Here is a 12899-nt window from a genome sequence, read left to right on the forward strand (position 1 = left end):
CTTGCTAGAATTTAACATTAAGATCCCAAGAGAATAAGGCCACCAATCATGGTTCCATTACTATCGAGTAAGAGATCTTTTCCTCCCCTTTCATTTGAGTAATATTGTTTGCAATTTTACTATCTTGTTCATGGTGACCTGAGTAACTGGTTCCACTAGTTGACACTTGACTTCCAAAATCCAAGTTAATGTTGTAGTGTAATGTATGGCCTTGAAAATGTTAAAATGGTATGAGGGTCTCTTAGAAAACTTGAAGGAACAATTAACCAAGTGTAGAACAGGGAAGAAGAAGCAGTTCGTATATTGCAACATCATTGTGTTGCTCTTCTTTGAGCATGATACGATGTTATGACCATAGATTTCATCACCATATCTAGGGAGGTTTGAACCATATATGAATCGATGGACCATCCTGATAGCAAGCTAGGGGAGAGAGTTCAGAAACACACATATGTATTAGACTACTTTGAGTGGTTTGATGAGAAGTTGATTATTATAAATGATTATGCATATGCAAGGATTGTCTTCCACTATGATCCAAAGTTATTCTCCCCCCCCTAGTGAGTAATATGGTGATCTTGGTGAGTATGATGTATTTTGTGTTTTCATTTTTTATGTTTCATGTATTTTTCATTATTTTTTAGAAATATTTTTGGTGGTATTGTGTACTAATCATTGAATTTTTTCTTAAAATATATGTCACGCTTTGGAGATTAGAGGAAAAGTCTCCCTACATTTCTTGGGGAGTAGCTAGAGAGGCCACACCTACAATGGAGCAACAAGAGGAGGATTTAGGTTAGAATGATGACTGAAGTGAGCTAGTTTATGTGTAGGGGAACCCTTAGGATATCACCATGGGTGTCTCATTCGCTCATTCAGAGGGGTTCTAAGGAAAATTTAGTGTCTCATAGTATGTGTTTCTAGTAGGATGGGCCGTCTTCTTCGTTGTATAGCGAGGATGGTCATTAGTTATCATATTCACCAAGACTTAGATGATGATTAGTATTTTATCCTTCTGGTCTTATTATACTCCCTTTGGGATAATGTTTGACATCAATGTTTAGTGTTGGGATAGGGTCCCAGGGTCAGTTTTGGGGTTAGTTAACCCAAATTTTGTATATATTTTTGTAAAAGATGTAAAGTCTCCACGATATGAGGATGCAGAGCGTGCAGATAGATAGGACTCAAAGGGGTCTTAGCCCCTTGTTTGGATAGATAGTTAAGTCGGTTTTGAGACTCACCCATGAAAGCTATAAATAGTTGAGTCATAGCGAGCCTTAGGAAAAACTTTTTATAGAGAATTGGGTACGCTGAAGGGTTTTTGTTGTTTTGGCAAGAGCTAAGGCACGAAGGCTCTACTTCCTGTACTTAGGTGAAGAAGGGAAGGTTCCTGCAGCTAAGTGCATAGGAGGCCTGGATAGAGTTTGCAGCTGAGTGCATAGGGTAGAAGAGTTTGTAATCTGAATATTGAAGATCAATAAAGACTGCTTTTGAATAATTATTGTGTATTTTTGTTGAATTGGTTTATGTTATATTCTATCGATTATGATATGTTTTTATGAAAGAATGAATGAATGTTGTGCAAAGTCATTGAATCTGTCTTATTAATACATGATATGAATGATTATCTACTTTTGCGAAGTTAAAAGCTATTTCTATTGTGTTTTATGATGAATTAAGTAGATATGCGTGAACTTAGATCTAGGGTTGTTTATTGATGCGCGAAAGTAGGTAAATTGTCTATTTAAAGTCTGAAAAGACTGATTGTGGACCTTCGCGAAGGTCTGGAAGTCATTTAACTTAGTCACAGTGAAGAGCCATATAAGATTACTGATCTGCACGAAGGCGGATCTGAGCTATCAGAGCCTAACAACTATTTATCACATATCCCTGGATGCAGAAACCTGGCTCTAGCATCCCCCAATATTGCTTCAGGTGAGACTGCAGCCTGCGCTATGCGGGTTGTTGCCAAAAGGGCTAGCAGTTAGGGTTTTGTTGGTTGGCGTAAACAACTCTGAACTTGGGTCAGGCCCCCTGTTTTGGGAAGTTTTAGTGTCTACAAATAAATGCTTAAACCCCTAGACTAGTAGCTAAGTCTAGAACAACAGTTTAAAGAGTTTTCTACTTTTCCTATGATCAATAGATTAAATAAGAGGCAAAGAAGCCTACCTGTAGCTTTCACTTGCTCCTTATCTCCCTTGACCGATTCTGTCACTCCTCTCCGTACTTAATCCGCTTGAAGAGTACCTGCACACAGATAGAAGACAACAACCAATCAAAGCATATGGTAATGATCTATTGATTAAACATAGTATGGAATCAAGTACATGACATACATATGAAAGCATAAATGAATAACACAAGCATATGGAAAAAGCTTTGAACACTTTATTAGTAAAAGGAAGAGTTACAACCCATTGCTTGATTCAACATCACTCCTCTAGTTCAATCCCATCCTCTCCTCATAACAAGCAAGACATTTTGACATCATTACAATACTTGAAATCAACTCAAGTCTCATACTAACAACATCTCCCTATAATTCAATAATTTCCAGCCCCTGATCACTTAGATGAGTGGTCTTTTTATAGGTGAATGAAGGAAGTTATGCCATAAATGGTGATAATGAATGCCCTCCCAAACTTAGAATTTAGTTCCATGGAGGAAGGGATAAGGGATTGATGTTCCTTAACTCCCTTCCTCATCCAAATACGAGCTCAAAGGAGTATATAGGCTTGAGAAACTTCTAGAGGCATCCAATGGATAAGGAATCTTTCAAACCCCAATGGAAATTCGCTCAAATTCGCCCAGCGCAGGCCAAAGAGGGACCAAGTGCGCTGCATAGCACCCTGTCAGTGTATGGTTTGCATTGCAGCGCACCCTAATGAAGGCCTACCTACGCTGATATTCTTAGAGGCAGTTTTTGGATGATTTTGGTCATGAAACTTCTTGGGAAGCTAGGCATTCTGATGGTTGACTTCTTTAGGGCATGTAACAACTGAATTAGGGTTTGATGGGCCCTAATAGTACTAATCTGTAGGTTGGGGTTGATGTGCCCAAATGGATCTGTAACAGTTTCCCCCTAAAGCATGAAGTCATAAATATGTATGTCAAGTGAAATGCTTTATCATGTGGAGAGGAGGTTTTGAAGCGGAAGGTGACCTGCATCAATTACAATACATATATCATGATAATTTGATTTTTTCTCATGAACTAGCTGAGGGAAGGCATACCCATGCTCAGCTTATAAACTTTCATTACATGTACAAATATAGTCGTCTACAGATATAGACCCATGAATGGATGACCATGAATGTAAGGCCATTATACATTTGATATAGTACTCCTGAATATATCGCAGCCCGGATGGATGAAACTAGATCCAGGGTCTTCAATCTCATTCAATTTTTCGCTCAAGTACAAGTCTAACCATGTGAATAGATGTTCTGAAGTTTAACACGGGAAGACATCGTCTAATTACCAGCCAATGATGTAAGCCATTAATATACACGAGAGGAATCATTGATAATGATAATGACCCTCAAGGTACTACAGTACATTTCGTATGGTGTGAATAAATGATTTGATGTCGAACACCATACAAAGTCTTTCGGTCGAAGGCCAGTGATGTCAACCTATCGCTGAAAGCGAGAAACCTACGATTGATGTATGCAAGCCTCAAGGTACTGAAGGGGTGTTTCTATGTCAACTTCTTGGATGTTGTGTTGATGTTGACAAGAAGCGACTCGTCGCAAGAGGGCCTTGATGTATCCCACATCAATGACACGAAACGAGGTAAATGATTTTTGGAGATGAAAAATCGACTGACGACACAAGGTTTAGGAATGGCGGTCATGAAAATGAAGGTTTACAATATTGCAAAGGATGAAGTTTGAACTGAATGACTTCTCTTGAACATGTTGGTGACACTAAGATGAATTGGTAGCATTGACCCAAAACAAAGTAATGGATGGTATGATAGACCAACATTGTGATAACCATCAAGCTAAATGACCCAACCCACATAGTCACGGTGATGAGTTGAAAGTGTCATGTTCAAGAGCAACTTGCTACCATAATGTGTTTTCCCTTTTTTCCAATTTTCCCCAGTCATTGCTGACCAATACCTCTTTAATTTTATCAAGCTTGAGGAGGATAACATATGCTTGTTGTATAATTTCACCCTTCGGGTGAATCCATCGCTATTTGATGCTTTAATGAGTCTAGCGAAGGTGAAACTCGGTCTTGTCTAGATGGACAAGTTTGTCACTATTTGATGTTTTTAATGATTTTAACGACAAAGATAACTTGGAACTTTTCATGTTTAGGGAGTTTGAAAAGGAACGAAAGGAAACTCCAAAAGTTCTTTTTCATAAATTAATCTCTCAAGTCTGAAAAAATGTAAAATAATACAAGAGAGATATTGTTTCCAATCCTTTAACGAGCTGGAAAAGACAAGTGCTCAACAATCTTTGCATATTTAGAGAGTTTGAAAAGAGCTTTAAAGAGGACTCAAAGAGGGTTCCTTTTTCATTTTTAACAAAGCTCGAAAAAGAGATAAAAGTTTGATTTGTGGTTAAAGATGTTCAATTTACATTTGAGCACGTAAGATTATACATTTTAGTTGTTAAACTTGCTCAAAACACCATCAAAATAGATTAAAAATACCTGTTCCATGGATAAAAATGAATAAAACTAATGTTTACTCGATTAATGTGCAAGAAATAAACATAAAAACAAGTTTTACCATTCATTTTTACCATTTCACTTTTACCCTTTGATTTTGGTGCTCTGGAGCAGTTTTTACCTCAAAGTTCACTAGCTGATTGCAGAGGATTCAGTGGACTGTTCCTCATGCCATCCAGACCAGGTAGGAGCTATCTCTGTTCTCCTTCATTTCATTCCATTTATTTTCAGTTTTAAGCAAAATTTTGAGTTTTTGAGGCCCCTAGGGTTTCATTTTTCAAACTCTGGATCAACGCACCCTTTCAATATCGAAAGGTGCACTGCATTGCACACACCCAGAAGGTTGTATGCATTGCAGCGCACTGTCTCTAAGGGAGGGGTGCGCTGGGCGCAAAAACCAAATTTACACAGCTGTTTTCTCCCAATTTTACCACTGATTTTTGCAAAAAATGGATCCTAATTTGTCTAATGGTTGCATTGTAGACATTCATCGAATCAAAACAGTGATTATATGGAGAGAACGAGAGCATGAAGAATAAGATATGATTGCCCTAAATAATCAGGGTACGGTTGAGGCCCTAAGGAATTGTGGGTTACTCAAGTATTTTCGATTATCTAGCATGCAACAACAAATTGAGCTTTTACAGTTCCTTGTTCGTTCTTGGGATCCTACCGATCAGGCCTTTCACATCAAGGACAAAGTGATCCCTTTTACCATCGATGATATATACTTTCTGACTGGACTATCGAGGTGGGGTGCCCCCATCTCACTATCAGGATTTACCAGAGGAGGTGAATTAGTGAGAGACTATATACGACAGTTCTGCCGGGAAGGAGCTCAACCTAGCAGAGACGGAAAGATTAACATCAGGGATGTTAGTGATTTACCGTTGAGGACGATCCTCTTTACCCTTGCCAAACTGGCTGGCAGTGTGACACTACATTTGGCAAATAGATCATACATGCAATATGCATTAGAGTGTTTAGAGCCAAAAGTGTTCAACTGGTGTGAGGCAGTTCTTTCATCCATGAAAGAATAACTGACCAAGGTAAAGAATGGAAAGACAAAATTTTTTGGCTATGGGTCGATCTTGATTTCTTTTGCCTTGGAGAGAATACCACTTATGCAGCCACAACTCATTTCACTGGGAGTACCTGGACCTAGAGATCCACGGATGCAAAGATGGGTAGATCTTATGGCTAGACATGTTGGTCAGTCATTGATCTCATTTACCCTTGCATTCTTTGAATGGTTTGATTGATAGGATATGGCCTTGGTAGAATATCCATATTCAGGAATGGATTTCTGTGGTGATCTAGATTTGATGTTACCAGTTGGGGCACAGTGGAGTGCTATAGGTAAATTGTTTGACCAAAGTGTTTTTGATTTTTAAAGTTTCTACGATTTTTGTGTTTCTTGATTATTTCCGAGACTAAACAAAACATTTTTTAAATGTATGCAAATGTTGGACCTGTTCTACCTATGGGACACAAACGAGAGGTAGGTGGGCCAGCACAAAGACCTGTTGGGAGAGTAGTTCTCCGAGACTTAGGTTTAGCTGAGATATTGGATGAGCTACAAGATCACATAGAGGGTTTGACCCTATGCATTTCGGATGTCCGGATCGAGGAGTTTCCTATGCAAATGCAACGCCACACCATCAGTGTGCCAAGTCATTGGATGAGACTCTTACGTATGATAGCATAGGCCGTGACCTGTTATCATGAGCAACACTAGTCTACTTAGATGTTTTTTGCATACATTTTGAGTTTTTGGGTCAGATGACCAATTTTTGTCTTGGACACAAACTATTTGTAGAAACTTTTAACTCAATTATCTATTTTACTTTTAGAGTTTTATTATGGTTAAGTGATGCAATCCTATTCAATTGATGATGTGAACCGAAAATATTTACTTTACATATGTTGCAAATGTTTATTTAACACATAATTTACTAGAGAATCAATTAATGTGTTTAGATTTCTGGAAATATGATGATATTGAATAAACTCAAAATACCTTTCCAAAATACGAACTCTAAGAAACATGAAATGAATTGCTGGGTTTGAGATGGTATAAATGCCAGTCAGTTGTAGTACAATGAGTTGTGAGTCTAGCCTAATGATGATTCGATGTACGCCAAGTGAAACGACATCAAAGAGGAGTTCAATCGACACGCTATACTCAACGATGTTGTTCGTCAATCGTCCAATACATATCCCTCTAAAACTCACTAACTCGCCGCTTGGAGCGAAAATGGCCCATGCTGCAGAGGATAAATTCTACGTACTACGACTAGCCCCATCGGTGTAACCAACAAATGGCTCCAAAAAGTTTGAAATCTGCACCAATATGCAAAGTGGATTACTTAACCAAATAAGAACTCTAAAAGAAACACACACACACATGCAATCAAAGCATATATACAATGAGTTTTACTACACTTAACTAGGCATAGTAACGTTTAAGGTACAGCCCATTTCGAGGCTGCGACAATGGAATCCCATCATAGTCCACTAACACATAGGCACCTTTCGTCAAAACACAGTTAACAATGTAAGGGCCCATCCAAAGTGGTTCAAATTTTCCTGCGCCAATTTTACCAGATTCCTGGTTTTAAAGCAAGACCAGGTCACCTTCTGAGAAGACACGAGGCTTGACATTTTTATCATATTGCGCCTTAATATGTTTCTTATGCACTTCGTTAGCCAATGTGGCATCACGACGGGTTTCATCCAGATGGATTAACTCCAAGAAACATGCTTCTTCTTCATAAGTATCGGGTAGCAGGTCAATCATGAGTTTGAGAGATGAGATTTCACATTGGATTGATAAGACTACGTCCAAACCATACACCAATTGAAAGGGTGTAAATCCAGTTACATTTCTCACCAAGGTTCGATATGCCTACACAGTCGATTACAGGATTAAATGCGAATTTATTTTATGAACTCCAATCATTCTTTGCAACATGCGCTTAAGGACTTTGTTGATAGCCTCAACTTGTCCATTAGCTTGCGGGTAGTATGCAGTAGATCTATCATGTGATAGTCCTAGCTTGGCAGTCAACTCAACCATCATGTGATTACGAAAATGCGATCCATGATCTATAACTATGGCTTGCATTATACCAAACCTGGCAACCACATGGTTGAAGAAAAATAAAGCATCCGTTTCGCCACTGCTATTCAATGTTGGCATCGCCTCGGCCCATTTGGTAAAATAGTCAACGACGACTATAATATACCCATGCCCCCAGGCTGAGGTGGGGTTACATGTCATAAAGTCAATGCCCCATTGAGCGAATGGGCCAACAACAACAATTGGATGCAGTGGTGCAGGAGGTAATCTAGTTTTTTCGGTCAAATATCTGGCAAGCATGGCAACTTCTGACAGCAATAATGCAATCTTTGAATATAGTTGGCCAGAAGTAACCAGAACGGAGAATTCTTTGTGTGGTAGCGTAACCAGATAAATGCCCCCCAGAAGCACCTGAATGACATTCATTCAAAAAATTTTCGATTTCCTCATGAGTGAGGCACCTATGTAAAATCGTATCAATACCACGACAGTAAAGTGTATAACCAACGATCAGATAATTTTTGGCTTGGTATTGAGTACGTTGTTGTTCAGAGCGAGAGGTATTAGGCCGAAAAGCTTGGGTCTGGAGATAGACCAGTATATCTCCATACCATGGATCACTTGATGAAATAAGAAATAGAGACTCATCCAAGATTGATGCTTCTAATGTTAAATCATTGGAGGATGAGGGAAGGTCGCAAAGTAACTCGGCAAAGACAAGAGATTTCTTTGATTTAGACTTGATGAATTCCAAATCAAACTCCTGCAAAATTACTATCCATTTTGAATATTTTCCCCCCAGAAATTGACATGACAAAATGTATGTCATAGGGTTGTAATCTGATATAATGGTAGTTTTACGAAGGAGGATGTAATGACGAAATCTCTGTACAGCTTGAACGGCTGCCAAAGCTAACTTTTCGATGTAGGAATACTTACTTTCTGTATCGTTGAGATTATGACTCAAGTAATAAATAAGATGTTCAATTCCACCTTCTTTTCAGACTAAAACCATACCAATGGTTGTATCTGCAACAACGAGATACAGGTAATAGTCTTTTTGATAGTCTGGGGCATACATTAATGATGCTCTAATCAGGGAATCTTTGAGAGCATCAAAGGAAGGTTGCGCAACCTAATCCAAATGGAAGGGTACCTCTTTCTTCAATAGACATGTAAAACCTTTAGCCAACTCAGTGTAGTTTGGAATGAACCTCCTCAGAAAGTTTGCCTTCCCTTGAAGTCTCTATAACTGTAACAAGTTCGAAGGTGGAGGCAAGTCAAGGATAGCCTGAACCTTAATTGGATCAAGTCAAATTCCATGTTTTGAGACTGTGAATCCAAGCAATCGACCAGAGCCAACACAAAACACACACTTGTGTGGATTGAGTCTTATCTTGTAGTGTCAACACCGTAAAAATATTGCTCTCAAATGTTGTGGGTGATCAGACTGCTTTCGTGAATGAGCAGGTAAATCATCAAGATAAGGTTGAACAATGTGCTTGATGTCATGGAAGGCATAATTCATTGCCCTCTGAAATGTAGCCCCTGCATTCTTCAAACCAAAAGGTAACTTTCGATAGGTGAATGTGCCCCAAGGACATATAAAAGCTGTTTTAGATTGATGCTGTGGGTAGATATTGATTTGATTGTACCCAGAAAATCCATCCATGAATGAAAAGATTTCACATCTGGCACATTCGTCAATAATATGGTCAATAAAGGGTGTAGGATAATTGTCTTTTTGACATGCTTGATTTACATCCCTATAACCGACGCACATTCGAATTGTCCCTTGTTTTTTCATCACTGGAACAATGTTTGATACCTAGTCGGTAAGAGGTACAGGAAAAATGAAACCAGCATGCAAAAGTTTTTCAACCTCTGTTTTAATGGCAACAACTTTCTTAGGATGAATAGGTCAAAGCCACTGTCATACTGGTTTGACATCAATGTACATTTTAATCTCATGTTCAACAATACTTGAGTCAATTCCTGGCATCTCCTCGTAAGACCATGCAAAAATATCTCTAAATTCACGAAACAAAGCACGATAATTATCAAGTTCCAATGGAGAATAGGATTTTTCGACATGAATGTTCTCTACAATATTAGGCTTGGTTGAAATGTTTATAGAAATTGTTTCTTCTATGTTTGACAAATTACGCTCAGAATCTACAGTTTCTATTCTAACAGAATTCGACAAGAAATCAACAATTGATGGGTGTTTTAACTTGTTTGAATAATCTTCATTGTCATCTGGAAGATTGGAACGATGATGATAATCACCCCATGGTTCCTCTCCTATCATCATTGATTGGATGATTCCTTCATCTGTAGAATGTATACGTGAAAAGGGATCCAAAGAGGTACCATATTCTAACAACCTATCTACCCATACAAAAGTTGAGTGCGGATTTGGGTTTTCCGCACAAGCCTGAAAGATTGATTGCTATGATAATTCAATTGGGCTTAACAACAATACCTCATGATTACCGTCAACTTCAAATTGGTTGGAAATCCTCCTTAAATCAGATGAGGTGGAGGAAATCATGTTGTAGGTTTCTACTCTTGCCACTTCCACCAAATCAGATGGTGATGGGAAGGTAAAAGTACCGATTAGGGAAGGATATTTAAAGAGACCTACTCCAACACTTTGAAGTGACAGCGGGGTTCTGTGTTCCAACAGAATGCTTCCCATAGCCTGTGAAATATTGGCAAAGAAGGCTAGCTGATCAATGATTGTGATTCCACCCTTAAAAGGGAATGCAATAGTACGAAATTACGTGGAAACCACAGCAACCATAGCATATACCCAAGTTCTTCCTAGTAAAATGTTGTAATCGAGTGGTTTGCCAACTACCTCAACTTCAACAGTAACCATTTTGCTCCCTAGTTCGACTTCTAGGTTACTAAAAATCCCACATGGAGTATATGTTCTTCCATTAAAAGCTTTCAACATGGTTGGTGATCGTGACAATGGCGGTGAACCAAGTGTTTTCCAGCAGCTCATGGACATAATGCAAGTAGATGCCTCCTCATCAATAATAGTTCGGTGAACATTCTTATTGAGAGCTTTTACTTGGATTAGGAAAGCTAATTGCGCTGGTAACTGTGGTGAATATCCCGCATGGTTAAAGACTACAAGATTTGAATCCATAGGATCTATTCTGCCTACTGCTGACAATAAAGCTTGTTTCTGGGAGGGACAGTTTTGCAACACCTCAAGGGTCGACATAGCTGAAGGTGATTTAGCAAGATCTTCTACTATGTTATAGTTTTGAGTTGCTCGAGCCCAAGGGTTGAATGTCGATTTGTGTACAACTCCCTTTGGTGGTTTTATTTTCAATTTAGGTACAATAGGTTGAACAACTTCATATGAAGTCGAGGTTGAAGGATTAGGTTGATTAGTGGCCTGATTATTCGACGACGACGGATTTCCATAATCTTTGTTTCTTGTTGACACAAAAACATCGTTTTGTGGCTTTGCGATGGATAACATAAGTACTTGGGATGTGGAAGCATGGTCTGTTGCAACCAAATGTGTTTCCAAGGTTGGAAACGGATCTGTCAACACTACTGATGTGTTTGAAGTATTTAGAAATTTAGAGACCTCGGAGTGATATGGAAAATCTCTTGTATAATTCTCATCATTACATATCAGACATGGATAATGAGGTTTCCTTGTTGCAGTAGAGGAATAAGATGATTTCTCTGGAGGGGAATTTTCTTGTTTCTTTTTGTTCTTCCCCTTTTTTTTGTCTGCTGGTTTCTTTTCATTTTTGCCTTTTTCAAATGACATGGCATTAATCTCAGAGGCAAGAGTATTTTATGATGCATTGGTATTTTGATTGGAAACATCAAGAGTTTGACCATATGGTCTTCCTGCTGATTGTGTGCTTGAAGAATCGGTCACACCGTCGCTAGCATGAGAGTCCTTAATCGATTGTGGAGGAGGTGGAACAGTGAAAGCTGGTCAACGTGCATTGGGAATTTTATCATAAAGCATGCCATATTGTGTGTAAATTAAATCCAAGTATTGGGCACGAGCAATGACTTGCTCTTCTGTGACGACTCCACCTTTTGCCACATCCTCGGTGATTGACGACAACAAGGATTTTATGAACCACTCAACTAAAAGCTGTTCAGGAACATATGTCTTAACCATTCGACGATGACGCCACTACTCATGAATGTGATATGATATATGAGTAGCAATAGTCTGTTTAAAGTTGGTTAGGAGTTCCGTTCCAGTCTCGTATCTGATAGGTAACTGGAAGTGGGTCAAAAAAGTAGTGGCTAAAGTGGTGAAATTATCGAAAGAAGCTCTTGGTAACTCAATGTACCATTTAGTAGCTAGACCAGTAAGTGTTCTTTGGAAAAGATAAAGTCTGACCGAATCATCATTTAAGGAGTTAGATGAACACCACAAATGAAAAGTCATAACATGATTTGATGGGTCTTCTCCAGGATTTCCGTTAAACTTCGGAATGTCAGAAGGTAACTTATGCGGAATTACCGGCCACCAAGGTGCATATAAGATTGGATCATTAGTGAGCCGATTTAAATATGGTAATTCTAAAGTTGCTACAAATGGAAACTGCTGATTCAAGTCAAGTTGAGCATACCTGGGATATGATGGAATTGCTTGGGCAATAGGTCTTTGCATATCGGCATAGGGCATCTGCATTTGGTAACCTTGGTATGGTTGTTGAGCAAAACCAGTGTAAGGTGGTTATTAATAATTGGGTTGAATAAGTGGTTGTCCATAACCTGCAAAGCCTTGTTGACCTTGACCTTAGTAAGCTTGAGATTGACCAAAACCAGGTTGAGCTTGTGAAATAAGTCCAAACTAAGGTTAGTACTGGTGGAATTGGGGTTGTTGAAATTGAGGCTACCACGGTTGTTGAATCAATTGTTGTTGTTTTTCGTATAACTGTTGTGGATTCAACGGTTTTTTGATGTCCAACAATGAGAGTTTGACTAGGTTGTGAATAAACTATACGAGTGTAAGCCTGGGTCAGTCCAGATAAGGGTACACTAACCTGAGGTTGTTTTTGAACTCCATAAACAAGTGGTTGTTGTACAACAACTTGAGGAATTTGAACTTCTTGACTTGAAACTTGTGATT

This window comes from Pinus tabuliformis, chromosome Q (genome assembly GCF_031772625.1).
Source record: "Pinus tabuliformis cultivar Carrire ecotype Pingquan chromosome Q, CPIR1, whole genome shotgun sequence".
Taxonomy (NCBI): domain Eukaryota; kingdom Viridiplantae; phylum Streptophyta; class Pinopsida; order Pinales; family Pinaceae; genus Pinus; species Pinus tabuliformis.